We start from the raw sequence: 14,139 nt of genomic DNA, 5'->3' as shown, positions 1-14,139 counted from the left end.
TTGCACTGAAGCCTAGCCATTTTGATAGTAGTAGTGAATTGATTGACGCTGCTACCCGCTCTTTTCTTAGTTACGTTCATGGTTATGTTACGTATGACGAAAGCGCGTAAGTGCAAGCCCTCAGAAACCCATAGAGATTGTATTGAAAGCTCTGATATTTGAAAAAAATAGATTTTACATGGGAGTCTATGACAGACTTCTGGGCGATTTTCAACCTGACTGAAATCGCCCCAAAAGGGGGGCATTTGAAGCACGACTTTAGCCTGATTGGACATTTAGTGGCACTGTGGCAGATCAGACGTCTAGATTACAACACTGATAACTACTGTTGCCGTGATATAATTGATTAGAAAAAAAATCCATTCCTTTTCCCGTTTGGCAGTGCGTCGCCCATATCGCCCTATTGAACACACCGCCCCTGTTTGAGAGTATTATCAAAGGAACTATATATAGTCAGGAGATATTACTATTTTTTTTAACCTTCCAACTGGGACAAAAAATATGTGTATAACAGCCTTTAAATGCACATTAACTGTTGTCAACCTTCTCAGAAGACCGAGAACACACAATGTGGTTTAGTCAGTGGGTCTTCTGGGTTAGGGGAAACTGTGAGGGACAGAGGAGCGAGAGAGGGAGAGAGAGAGAGAGAGAGAGAGAGAGAGAGAGAGAGAGAGAGAGAGAGAGAGAGAGAGAGAGAGAGAGAGAGAGAGAGAGAGAGAGAGAGAGAGAGAGAGAGAGAGAGAGAGAGAGAGAGAGAGAGAGAGAGAGAGAGAGAGAGAAAATTCTGAGTAAGTAATATGTTCTCTTTTTGAATTTCCTACACAGTACACATGTGACCTAATATATACACTACCGGTCAAAAGTCTTAGAACACCTACTCATTCCAGGGTTTTTCTTCATGTTTAGTATTTTCTACATTGTAGAATAATAGTGATGACATCAAAACGATGAAGCAACACATATGGAATCATGTAGTAACCAACAAATTAAAATATATGTTATATTTTAGATTCTTCAAATAGCCACCCTTTGCCTTGATGACAGCTTTGCACACTCTTGGCATTCTCTCAACCAGCTTCAAGAGGTAGTCACCTGGAATGCATTTCAATTAACAGGTGTGACTTCTTAAAAGTTAATTTGTGGAATTTCTTTCCTTCTTAATGCATTTGAGTCAATCTGTTGTGTTGTGACAAGGTAGGGGTGGTATACAGAAGATAGCCCAATTTGGTAAAAGACCAAGTCCATATTGTGGCAAGAACAGCTCAAATAAGCAAAGAGAAACAACAGTCCATCATTACTTTAAGACATGAATGTCAGTCAATACGGAACATTTCAAGAACTTTGAAAGTTTCTTCAAGTGCAGTCGCAAAAACCATCAAGCGCTCTGATGAAACTGTCTCTCATGAGGACCGCCACAGGAATGGAACACCCAGAGTTACCTCTGCTGCAGAGGGTAAGTTCTTTAGTGTTAATAGCCTCAGAAATTGCAGCCCAAATAAATGCTTCATAGAGATCAAGTAACAGACACATCTCAACATCAACTGTTCAGAGCGGACTGTGTGAATCAGGCCTTCATGGTCGAATTGCTGCTAAGAAACCACTACTAAAGGACACAAATAAGAAGAAGAGACTTGCTTGGGCCAAGAAACATGTGGAAATTAGTCTGGAGTCCAAATTTGAGATTTTTGGTTCCAACCGCCACGTCTTTGTGAGACGTGGTGTGGGTGAACGGATGTGGTTCCCACCGTGAAGCATGGAGGAGGAGGTGTGATGGTGTGGGGGTGCTTTCGCTGGTGACACTGTCTGTGATTTATTTAGAATTCAAGGCACTCTTAACCAGCATGGCTACCACAGCATTCTGCTGCGATACGCCATCCCATCTGGTTTGCGCTTAGTGGGATTATAATATATTTTTAAACAGGACAATCTCCCAATACATCTCCAGTCTATGTAAGGGCTATTTTACCAAGAAGGAGAGTGATGGAGTGCTGCTTCAGATGACCTGGCCTCCACAATCCCCCGACCTCAACCAAATTGAGATGGTTTGGGATGAGTCGGACCGCAGAGTGAAGGAAAAGCAGCCAACAAGTGCTCAGCATACGTGGGAACTCCTTCAAGACTGTTGGAAAAGCATTCCAGGTGAAGCTGGTTGAGAGAATGCCAAGAGTGTGCAAAGCTGTCATCAAGTCAAAGGGTTGCTATTTGAAGAATCTCAAATATAAAATATATGTTGATTTGTTTAACATTGTTTTGGTCACTACATGAATCCATATGTGTTATTTTATAGGTTTGATGTCTTCACTATTATTCTACAATGTAAAAAAATAGTAAAAATAAAGAAAAACCCTTGAATGAGTAGGTGTGTTCAAACTTTTGACTTACATTTACATTTACATTTTCGTCATTTTTTTGGGAGGGGGGTTGGGTAAGTGGGGGTAGAAGGATTACTTTATCCTATCCCAGGTGTTCCTTAAAGAGGTGGGGTTTCAAGTGTCTCCGGAAGGTGGTGAGTGACTCCGCTGTCCTGGCGTCGTGAGGGAGCTTGTTCCACCATTGGGGTGCCAGAGCAGCGAACAGTTTTAACTGGGCTGAGCGGGAACTGTGCTTCCGCAGAGGTAGGGGGGCCAGCAGGCCAGAGGTGGATGAACGCAATGCCCTCGTTTGGGTGTAGGGACTGATCAGAGCCTGAAGGTACGGAGGTGCCGTTCCCCTCACAGCTCCGTAGGCAAGCACCATGGTCTTGTAGCAGATGCGAGCTTCTATATACACTTGTAGTGTATATATATAGAGAGAGTCAGAAGAAAAAGGAAGATTAAAAGAAGCAGAAAGGAAAGCCATGTTTCAGACAAAAGAGGTGCCATCTTGAAACAATTCATTCATGATGCTCTAAGAGGGTTTGAGAAAGTGTGTCTATTTTAGTTATTATAGTGAGTAAAGGTTTTGTGTTTTAGTCCGTGACATATTACTTGCAAGGAAAATGTCATGTTTTTTCTTCCTTCAGGTGGGATAAAAGGAACCTTGGTCACACATTCATATATAACCCTAGCTAAATATTAGTCCAGACAGTGCACACTAAATATCTCACAGGTTTAACAAGAGAGTATCACCACAAAAAGCGGAAGTGGTTTCTGCAGCTCTTTCACAGTATCATGTGTGTGTATATCGGCGCACTGAAAAGGACACATCTGAGACACATTTTGGAGGAGTGTGTTTTTCTTCTTCTTTTTTTGCCGAAACAAAAGAGCTCTGTTGACCACAGACAGACATGCAAAACTGCCTCCCCCCACCACCACCCCCGTCCTACCCAGGAACAGTAACAAAGTGAAGTGGCACATTGACAATAGAGACCAGGGTGGACTGCCTTTAATCATCATATGCCAAAACAGAGAAATCAATATGTAATCCATCGGAGAGGCAACTATAGGTAAGATAATGGTAATGTTAAAATGTAAAAAAGGAACATTATTGAAACTGTTGGTCACCCAAGAATATGGAAATATAATAATATGCCATTTAGCAGACGCTTTTATCCAAAGCGACTTACAGTCATGCATGCATACATTTTTGTGTATGGGCGGTCCCGGGGATCGAACCCACTACCTTGGCGTTACAAGCGCCGTGCTCTACCAGCTGAGCTACAGAGGACCATGTAGCACATTGGCAACATGGGTGTTCTATTTGTGAAGGAGATATAGTTATATGATAGGCAGACTGGTGCAATTTACATGCTGAATCAATGTGTATGTTTGCTGTTGTATACAAGTTGTATTCCACTGTGGTTTGAGTCTAAATGAAGAGTTTATTTCCAAAACGCTACATCCACAACAGTTTATCAGTTGTGTTTTTTCATCAGAAATTATTGCCTATGGCAAACTGTTCTCCGATTGTTTTATTCCTAGATTTTAGATGTGTATGATATTTTAATTAGATGTTTTAACGCTATACTGTATATCCATTGTTTAGCTGGAATGCAATGTTCATATCCTGTATATTTGACTGTGATATGTGGTTGTCTCACCTAGCTATCTTAAGATCAATGCACTAACTATAAGTCTCTCTGAATAAGAGTATCTGCTAAATAACTAAAATGTCAAGTTTTACATACAGATTTCATATGTATTGAATATTTGTAGCACTTTTTAAATATTAATGTCACAAATGTATCATTTGTACATTTATTTATTACAAATGTAGTTATTTGTTACATTTGACTGTCAAACCTAGCAGTTCTACTTATTTATCTGAGAGTGAGGCGGATATATAGCATTTTGCAAATATAAACATTATTATTTGTCTCTCTGAAATTAAACGAGTGGTAGATTTTAAACAAATACATGTCTGTCATTGAACAACCCCATGCCATGATTAGATAATGAAAAAACACACCAATCTCTTTCATTATTTCTTTAAACAATAAAAGCTAATTTACCAACATTTCTGAACATGGATATACCATTTTGGAATGAAACTCTTCAAATGTATTCACGTTTAGTGAAACATGAGATATACTGAAAGTACTGTTTGTTTGTTTCTTTCGTAGAGCACAAACATATTTACAAAATATGGGGAAGACTACATTGAGAACCTTAATTATCTGTGGTGAGCAAGCTTTTATGCATGTGTGTGAATCTTGAATTGTAGTAACACTTGTATGTACCAAAAACGAATTACATATGCATGTGTGTGTGTATGTGTGTGTATGTGTGTGTGTGTGTGTTTTAGTATCCACAGTGTGTAGTGCTTTAGGTTGTGTAGTGACCGGCCCAGACCAGAAGGAGGTTCCGGTAGGCTCTAATGTCCGACTGTCCTGCATCCTCACTCAGTGTTTGAAAAGTCTGGGACATCACCAACTCCATGTGGAGTGGGAGTTCACTGACAAGGTAAACCCCTCAAAAGATTTAATGTAGGATTGCTGCAGTAATATTGTGTTTTCTAAAAAGTGACATAGATATATAGTATACATTCAGTATTATTTGTATTTGTACTAGACTTGAGCACCAATACATTCATAATAACAGGGCTTAATGGATAAAGACCGGCACCATCTAATATACCACTACCAAGACCAAACCGTCATCGTTGAACCCAGAGTGTTTCTGGTTGGGAACATCTCTGAAGGTGACTTCTCGCTCCTGCTGCTGTCAGTGACAGTCCAATCTAGTGGCACATACCTGTGTCATCTGCGTCCTCCACCCGGCAATCCAGACATCCATGAGAGTCACACACAGCTCACAGTGGTGGAGAGATCAGGTACATACTTTATTTTAAAAAGATAACAGTTGGACTTCCTAAGCAAGTATTACATACAATTATATGTACAAAAAAATTTTATGTGTACATGCTGAAAAGGGAGTTGAGCTATTCAAATCAGATTGACAGATTATCTTTTGTCTTTACACCTTGATTTCCCAGGGCAGCACAGGAGATTCCCAGGAGATTTCCATAAACTTGATGTAACCCATCCTAATTGGCTGTTGCCTCTCTGCTGCATGCTTTTGTTGCTGTTCCTGGTGGGCGGAGTCACAGCGGGAATGTGGGCGTGCCGGAGGAGGTCACAGCAGCAACAAAATGACCAGGGGTGAGATAATGCTGAGAGAGACCAGCAGGTGGACATGAGAGAAAGGAGAAGACAAGGAGAGAGCAGGGTCAAAAAACATATACAAGATATGCCTATTTTAGAGGCAGAGAGAAATAGGACAAAAATATTGGAGACATGAAACGCTATCCTAAAACCAATGAAAGCTACATTTTTTAAAATGTTCTTTCAGTCACATCCAGGTGAACATAATACGCGGAGAAGACACACAGGAAGCCAATGGAAACAAGGTAACTGCTGGACACACATGGAAACAATAACATACAAGCATTCATACAAACACACAAACCAACATGCAAAAACTCAGGTAACACTCATCTTCTGACTCTCTCTCTCTCTCTCTCTCTCACTCACTCTCTCTCTTTCTCTCTCTCACACACTTCTTCTCGCTGCTCCCCTCTCAGTCAATCAATAAACCAATAATATCCCATCCCTATGTGCTGCATTGGTGTCTTCATCTACTCTGATGTCCCAGCTGTGTAACACTTCCTTCTGTAACACAGACTGTACCTGCTCTCTCTAACACAATACAGGACCCAAACTGCTATGTCACACTCCAGAGGTTCAGGGCCCCGCCCCCGCCCCCTCCCACACCCTCTAGAGGAGAGGGCATCTATGTTACCATGGTGAGCACACTGTGTACAGAACAGAGGCTTTAATTAATCTATTTTGAGATGATCATACAGCCATTTCTGACATTCAATACAGTAATCTCCTTCGTATCTCTCTCCTTCCTGGATCTAGCACGGCACTCCCACTGGGCCTCCAGGTGTCCATTCCCAGCCCCAGACTCACCCCAGCAGAAAGACTCTCCCAGAAGAGTGGCTGCAGCAGGAAATACCCACAAAGCCCCAACACTTCCCTGGAACACCTCCAAGCAACCCTCCCCAAAGACTCAGACACAAGGAACTGCTGTGTTGAGGCTAATAGCTTGGCTATTTCAAATGGAGAGAATAAACAAATCTCCCATTGTTCCATTGTGACATTGCAGAAGAACCACTGTGTTTGAGTCATTTCAGAAGGGGTGAAAGTCTGTTACTTTGGAAGAGAATCCAGAACCACCTATATCCACATTCATCTCTGACACTATAATCAGAGTGGTTATTGAAGTTAGGAAAAATAAGATTCCTATAATTTAGCTATATAAAGATAATGTATTACTATTACTTAGAATATCCTTCCTTCTTGCTAATGGTCCCCTTGGGCAGAGAAGTCCTCTCAGCTCTTAAGTGTAACCCTAACAGAGATGGAACAGTTATTATGTTTGACAGGTAGGGATTTTAAAAACAGGAAGTGGGGAAAGGGGTAATCTTGCACATGGTTTCATCCACCAGCCAGCTCTCTCTGTAGCAATTATCCTGGTTACATTCCACGGGAGATATACAGGACATTCACAGAACATTGCATAGGACATTCACAGACCATGCACAGGACAATCCATTACATGTAGCCTTCCTGTAGATACTTTTTGCAAGGGTGTGATTTGTTTTTCCTAATTTATGATGGGCTGTCTTGGTGTGAAGTTTTTAAGTTGGTCTTTATTGACAGAAAAATCAATAAACAATGATTTTGCTAAAACTGGCTAAAACTGTTCTTCAAAACTGGCTTGCCTTTCTTGCACATAATAATATAAATAATATGCCATTTAGCAGACACTTTTATCCAAAGCAACTTACAGTCATGTGCGCATACATTTTTACGTATGGGTGGTCCCAGGGATCAAATCCACTACCCTGGCGTTACAAGCGCCATGCTCTACCAATTGAGCTACAGAGGACCACCTGACAGTTAGAGAAATAGGTAGATACTTTCACTTCCACTTCTGATGAGACGCTAGATTGTTTCGTTTGATTATTCAACAAGCATACCAGCTCTCTGTTATTGGTAAGCTGATTTGCTATATAACCGAATGGTGAGCGACATTTGATGTAGCCTTTGCCCTTAGTCCCAGAGTGTTCCTCTCTCAGAGTTGTGGCTGAACGCTGCGCTTGTTGTCCAACATTATTGGGCAGCTTAGTTTCAACACGGATCAATGTCATTGATGCCCATCGACAGCAGACTTTAAAAAGATTGCGTATTATTACATATCATTACACCACTGGATTGCCCACCACTGGATTGCATATCATTACACCACTGATGGAGCATGACTGCAGTTAACACGTTATGTTGAAGTCTTAATAGACGCAAATTATGATAATATATACAAAAATGCATTATATTATTTCATCTTCCTATCAATCTTCTCCACTGTTTATCTATTATTTTTTTCACGTTTATTTAACCAGGTAAGCCAATTGAGAACAAGTTCTCATTTACAACTGCGACCTGGCCAAGATAAAGCAAAGCAGTGCGATAAAAACAACAACACAGAGTTACATATGGAGTAAAACAAAACATAAAGTTATTATATATATATATATATATATATATATATTATATATATAAAGTCAAAAATACAACAGAAAATAGAAAATATATACAGTGGGGGAAAAAAAGTATTTAGTCAGCCACCAATTGTGCAAGTTCTCCCACTTAAAAAGATGAGAGAGGCCTGTAATTTTCATCATAGGTACACGTCAACTATGACAGACAAAATGAGGGAAAAAAATCCAGAAAATCACATTGTAGGATTTTTTATGAATTTATTTGCAAATTATGGTGGAAAATAAGTATTTGGTCACCTACAAACAAGCAAGATTTATGGCCCTCACAGACCTGTAACTTCTTCTTTAAGAGGCTCCTCTGTCCTCCACTCGTTACCTGTATTAATGGCACCTGTTTGAACTTGTTATCAGTATAAAAGACACCTGTCCACAACCTCAAACAGTCACACTCCAAACTCCACTATGGCCAAGACCAAAGAGCTGTCAAAGGACACCAGAAACAAAATTGTAGACCTGCACCAGGCTGGGAAGACTGAATCTGCAATAGGTAAGCAGCTTGGTTTGAAGAAATCAACTGTGGGAGCAATTATTAGGAAATGGAAGACATACAAGACATTTACATTTTAGTAGACGCTCTTATCCAGAGCGACTTACAGTTAGTGAATACATATATATATATATTTTATACTGGCCCCCCGTGGGAATCAAACCCACAACCCTGGCATTGCAAACGCCATGCGCTATCAACTGAGCTACATCCCTGCCGGCCATTCCCTCCCCTACCCTGGACCATGCTGGGCCAATTGTGCGCCGCCCATGAGTCTCCCGGTCGCGGCCGGCTGCGACAGAGCCTGGATTCGAACCAGGATCTCTAGTGGCACAGTTAGCACTGCGATGCAGTGCCTTAGACCACTGCGCCACTCAGGAGACACTCAGAGACCACTGATAATCTCCCTCGATCTGGGGTTCCACGCAAGATCTCACCCCGTGGGGTCAAAATGATCACAAGAACGGTGAGCAAAAATCCCAGAACCACACGGGGGGACCTAGTGAATGACCTGCAGAGAGCTGGGACCAAAGTAACAAAGCCTACCATCAGTAACACACTACGCCGCCAGGGACTCAAATCCTGCAGTGCCAGACGTGTCCCCCTGCTTAAGCCAGTACATGTCCAGGCCCGTCTGAAGTTTGCTAGAGTGCATTTGGATGATCCAGAAGAGGATTGGGAGAATGTCATATGGTCAGATGAAACCAAAATATAACTTTTTGGTAAAAACTCAACTCGTCGTGTTTGGAGGACAAAGAATGCTGAGTTGCATCCAAAGAACACCATACCTACTGTGAAGCATGGGGGTGGAAACATCATGCTTTGGGGCTGTTTTTCTGCAAAGGGACCAGGATGACTGATCCGTGTAAAGGAAAGAATGAATGGGGCCATGTATCGTGAGATTTTGAGTGAAAACCTCCTTCCATCAGCAAGGGCATTGAAGATGAATCATGACTGGGTCTTTCAGCATGACAATGATCCCAAACACACCGCCCGGGCAACAAAGGAGTGGCTTCGTAAGAAGCATTTCAAGGTCCTGGAGTGGCCTAGCCAGTCTCCAGATCTCAACCCCATAGAAAATCTTTGGAGGGAGTTGAAAGTCTGTGTTGCCCAGCGACAGCCCCATAACATCACTGCTCTAGAGGAGATCTGCATGGAGGAATGGGCCAAAATACCAGCAACAGTGTGTGAAAACCTTGTGAAGACTTACAGAAAACGTTTGACCTGTGTCATTGCCAACAAAGGGTATATAACAAAGTATTGAGAAACTTTTGTTATTGACCAAATACTTATTTTCCACCATAATTTGCAAATGAATTCATAAAAAATCCTACAATGTGATTTTCTGGATTTTTTTTTCTCATTTTGTCCGTCATAGTTGAGGTGTACCTATATCTTTTTAAGTGGGAGAACTTGCACAATTGGTGGCTGACTAAATACTTTTTTCCCCCACTGTATACAGTGTGTGCAAATGTAGCAAGTTATGAAGGCAAGGCAATAAATAGGCCATAGTACAAAATAATTACAATTAGTATTAACACTGGAATGATAGATCTGCAAGAGATGATGTGCAAATAGAGATATTGGGGTGCAAATGAGCAAAATAAATAACAATATGGGGATGAGGTAGTTGGGTGGGCTAATTTCAGATGGGCTGTGTACAGGTGCAGTGATCGGTAAGGTGCTCTGACAACTGATGCTTAAAGTTAGTGAGGGAGATAAGAGTCTCCAGCTCCAGAGATTTTTGCAGTTCGTTCCAGTCATTGGCAGCAGAGAACTGGAAGGAATGGCGGCCAAAGGAGGTGTTGGCTTTGGGGATGACCAGTGAGATATACCTGCTGGAGCGCATACTACGGGTGGGTGTTGCTATGGTGACCAATGAGCTAAGATAAGGCGGGGATTTGCCTGGCAGTGTTTTATAGATGGCCTGGAGCCAGTGGGTTTGGCGACGAATATGTAGTGAGGACCAGCCAACAAGAGCGTACAGGTCACAGTGGTGGGTAGTATATGGGGCTTTGGTGACAAAACGGATGGCACTGTGATAGACTACATCCAATTTGCTGAGTAGAGTGTTGGAGATTATTTTGTAAATGACATCGCCGAAGTCAAGGATCGGTTGGATAGTCAGTTTTACGAGGGCATGTTTGGAGATGCTTAATGTGAGTCTGGAAGGAGAGTTTACAGTCTAACCAGACACCTAGGTATTTGTAGTTGTCCACATACTCTAGGTCAGACCCGTCGAGAGTAGTGATTCTAGTCGGTGGGCGGGTGCCAGCAGCGTTCGATTGAAGAGCATGCATTTAGTTTTACTTGTGTTTAAGAGCAGTTGGTGGCTACGGAAGGAGTGTTGTATGGCATTGAAGCTCGTTTGGAGGTTTGTTAACACAAAGGGGGGTCTGTAGCAAGCGGCAACAGTGAGAGCTTTTTTCTGGAAAGTTTGATTTTTAGAAGTAGGAGCTCAAACTGTTTGGGCACAGACCTGGATAGTATGATAGAGCTCTGCTGGCTATCTCTACAGTAGATTGCAACTCCATCCCCTTTGGCAGTTCTATCTCGACGGAAAATGTCATTGTTGGGGATGGAAATGTCTGAATTTTTGGTGGCCTTCCTAAGCCAGGATTAAGACACTGCTAGAACATCAGGGCTAGCGGAGTGTGCTAACACAGTGAATAACTCAAACTTAGGGAGGAGGCTTCTGATATTAACATGCAAAAAACCAATGCTTTTACGGTTACAGAAGTCAACAAATGATAGCTCCTGGGGAGTAGGAGTGATACTAGGGGCTGCAGGGCCTGGGTTAACCTCTTCATCACCAGAGGAACAGAGGAGGACTATAATAAGGATACGGTTAAAGGCTTTAAGAACTGGTCTTCTAGCGCGTTGGGTACAGAGAGTAAAGGGGGCAGATTTCCGGGTGTTGTAGAATAGATTCAGGGCATTATGTACAGACAAGGATATGGAAGGATATGATTACAGTGGAAGTAAACCTAAGCGTTAGGTAACAATGAAGGAGATAGCATCACTGGAGGCACTGATTGAGCCGGTCTCTGCGTGTATGGGGGGTGGAACAAAGGAGCTATTTGAGGCAGTTTGAGAGGGACTTGGGGCTTTACAGTGAAATTGTATATTAAGAACTAACTGGAACAGCAATAGGCAAGGAATATTGACATGGGAGAGAGGCATAAAGCAATCACAGGTGTTATTCGAGAGAGATAAGACAACAACTGGTAATGGTGATGAATGTTTGGGCTGAGGCTAAACAGATAAATAGGACAGGGTACCGTGTGAAGGAACAGTCCAGCAGACATCAGCAGTGCAGCTGAGTGATCATAAGGTCCAGTGAACAGCAATATGTGAGTCCGAGAGCAGTTTGGTGCTACAGCACTGGCTAGCAGGAAGCACGGCTGTTGTTTGCGTGTGCTAGCGGGCCGGGGCTAGCAGATGGATCTTCATTGTCGTCAGAGGATTACGTCGGCATACCAGTCGTGATGGATCGGTGGGGCTCCGTGTCGACTCTAGGAGGTCCCGTCTGGTTGACAGAGAGGTAGATAGCCGGCAGATGGGCCTGACTCGAGGCTAGCTCAAGGCTGATTAGCCAACAACAACATCCATTTGGTTGCAGCTAGCTAGTTGCAATGATCTGGAGTTAAAGGTCCAGTGATTCAGTGATTCCGGCAGAAAAACCGATATGTTCTGGGTCGATAACGCGCTGTGCAGACAGTACAGACTGGCCGATAATAGTCCAGGCTAGAGCTGGCTGGTAGGTAGTGCAGGCCACGGACAATGGTGCAAAACCGCTAACGGTGGCTAATAGCAAGTAGCTAGTTAGCTGGCTACTCCCGTCCGGTAGACAGAGAGGTAGATAGCCGGGATATGGGCCTGGCTCGAGGCTAGCTCAAGGCTAACTGGTGCTTGCTTCGGGGGCAGTGGTGATTAGCCAACAGCAACATCCATTCGGTTGCGGCTAGCTAGTTGCGATCCGGTGTTAATGTCCAGTCATTCAGTTATTACGGCAGAAAATCCGATGTTCTGGGTGAAAACCGCTAACGGTGGCTAATAGCAAGTAGCTAGTTAGCTGGCTAGCTAGTTTCAACTAGAGATAAAAGGTAAGTCAATAATAGAATCCGTTCCACATTGAGTGAGGTGGGTTGCAGGAAAGTATATGTAGTAGAAGGATGAAAAGTGTGATAGGGAAATATGTACGAAAAATACAAAAATATATACAAAAACAGGCGATTTACACGGACACACACATAGTACACGACCGCACTGCTACGCCATCTTGCTTACCCTTCCATCTTTGTTCTGTCTCTCTATCTCTCTGCCCTTTTCCAGTGTGATGTGTGAACATCCTTGTTTTTTTCTTAGTTTCTGCTCTAAAGCCTCTCGACTCATCCCCTGAATCCCCAGAATGATTGCGTTCTCCTCTATGTGAAGGTCTGTGCCAAATGGCACCGCCTGCTGTCAAATGCTGCCTTCTCTAAAGGGGCACACACACACACACACAAACACACAAACTGTAATCTGTTGGAATGGCCAAACTAGAGCCGTGGAGTCCATCACACTCATAATCACCACTGGAGTAGCACACCTGAGTACCCTGTGGGTTATGCTGCTGTTTCTACTGTAGCAGGAGGAATGTTCTACAAAAAATGATAGGGCTGTACTTGACAAGATTATATCCCTCCTCACGGTTTTTCCATGAGGAATTGCTCATCCCTTTTTATATTTATATCACTTTTTTTTTTTTTTTTCATCCTCTATCTTTAGCATTTTCTTCCATGTTTCTCTGCAGTAGCTATTTGTGTGTAGCGCCACTGTGCTTGACTGATCAGTAAGGGCTTTAATACCGAAATCTCTCTTTTGTCAGTATTGGCAAAATTACTTAACACTTATTTTTCTTGAAACTGCATTGTTGGTTAAGGGCTTGTTAGTATGCATTTCACTGTTGTATTCGGCGCATGTGGCAAATACAATTTGATTTGATGGATCTTTTCATCCTCATCTGGAACTCATACATCTCACTCTTTCCCTGCTATCTATCTCTTCCCCCGTCCCTTAACATCCATATTAGAGCTCCCTTCCTCCCCTGTGTTCTTCCTCAGTACCTCTTTATTCCTGCACTTGCTCCAAGCAGGTTGAATATTTTGTTTGTTTGGCTACCACGACTGCTTCGTTTTTTATATTATCTTTTCCCAGACTTCCCAAACTTCTCCTCCCAGGAAACTGAGAGACATCTTAGATTTACATTTTAGTCATTTAGCAGATGCTCTTATCCAGAGCGACTTACAGGAGCAATTAGGGTTAAGTGCCTTGCTCAAGGGCACATCGACAGATTTTTCACCTAGTCGGCTCGGGGATTAGAACCAGCGACCTTTCGGTTACTGGCACTACGCTCTTAACCACTAAGCTACCTGTACCTTTGCATGTTTCTGTTCATTCTATGACCCTGTGTAGAGATATCACATGTAAAATGCTAAGAATCACATTACCTTAAAGATCATCAATAATTTTCATGGAAACTTTCTGATACTATTTAGGATTTGTTCTGTATGTGAAGTCATCTCAATAGTTGTAAACAAAGACTTTACTAATGCTAAGCCTTTTAT

General features: G+C 42.4%; 1 long non-coding RNA gene across 1 annotated transcript in view; it reads right to left on the bottom strand.

Annotated features, from left to right (window-relative positions):
* Positions 1 to 5,238: 5,238 nt before the first annotated feature.
* LOC121567400 overlaps positions 5,239 to 14,139 on the bottom strand; it is a 35,489-nt gene continuing 26,588 nt past the window's right edge. Inside the window, exon 2 of the long non-coding RNA XR_006001104.2 lies at positions 5,239 to 5,589. This is a non-coding gene — a long non-coding RNA (uncharacterized LOC121567400). The remainder of the gene's footprint in view (positions 5,590 to 14,139) is intronic.

Source organism: Coregonus clupeaformis, chromosome 6 (assembly GCF_020615455.1).
Source record: "Coregonus clupeaformis isolate EN_2021a chromosome 6, ASM2061545v1, whole genome shotgun sequence".
NCBI lineage: Eukaryota > Metazoa > Chordata > Actinopteri > Salmoniformes > Salmonidae > Coregonus > Coregonus clupeaformis.
The sequence above is the reverse complement of the archived record's forward strand: the minus strand, read 5'-3'. Positions and strand labels throughout refer to the sequence as shown.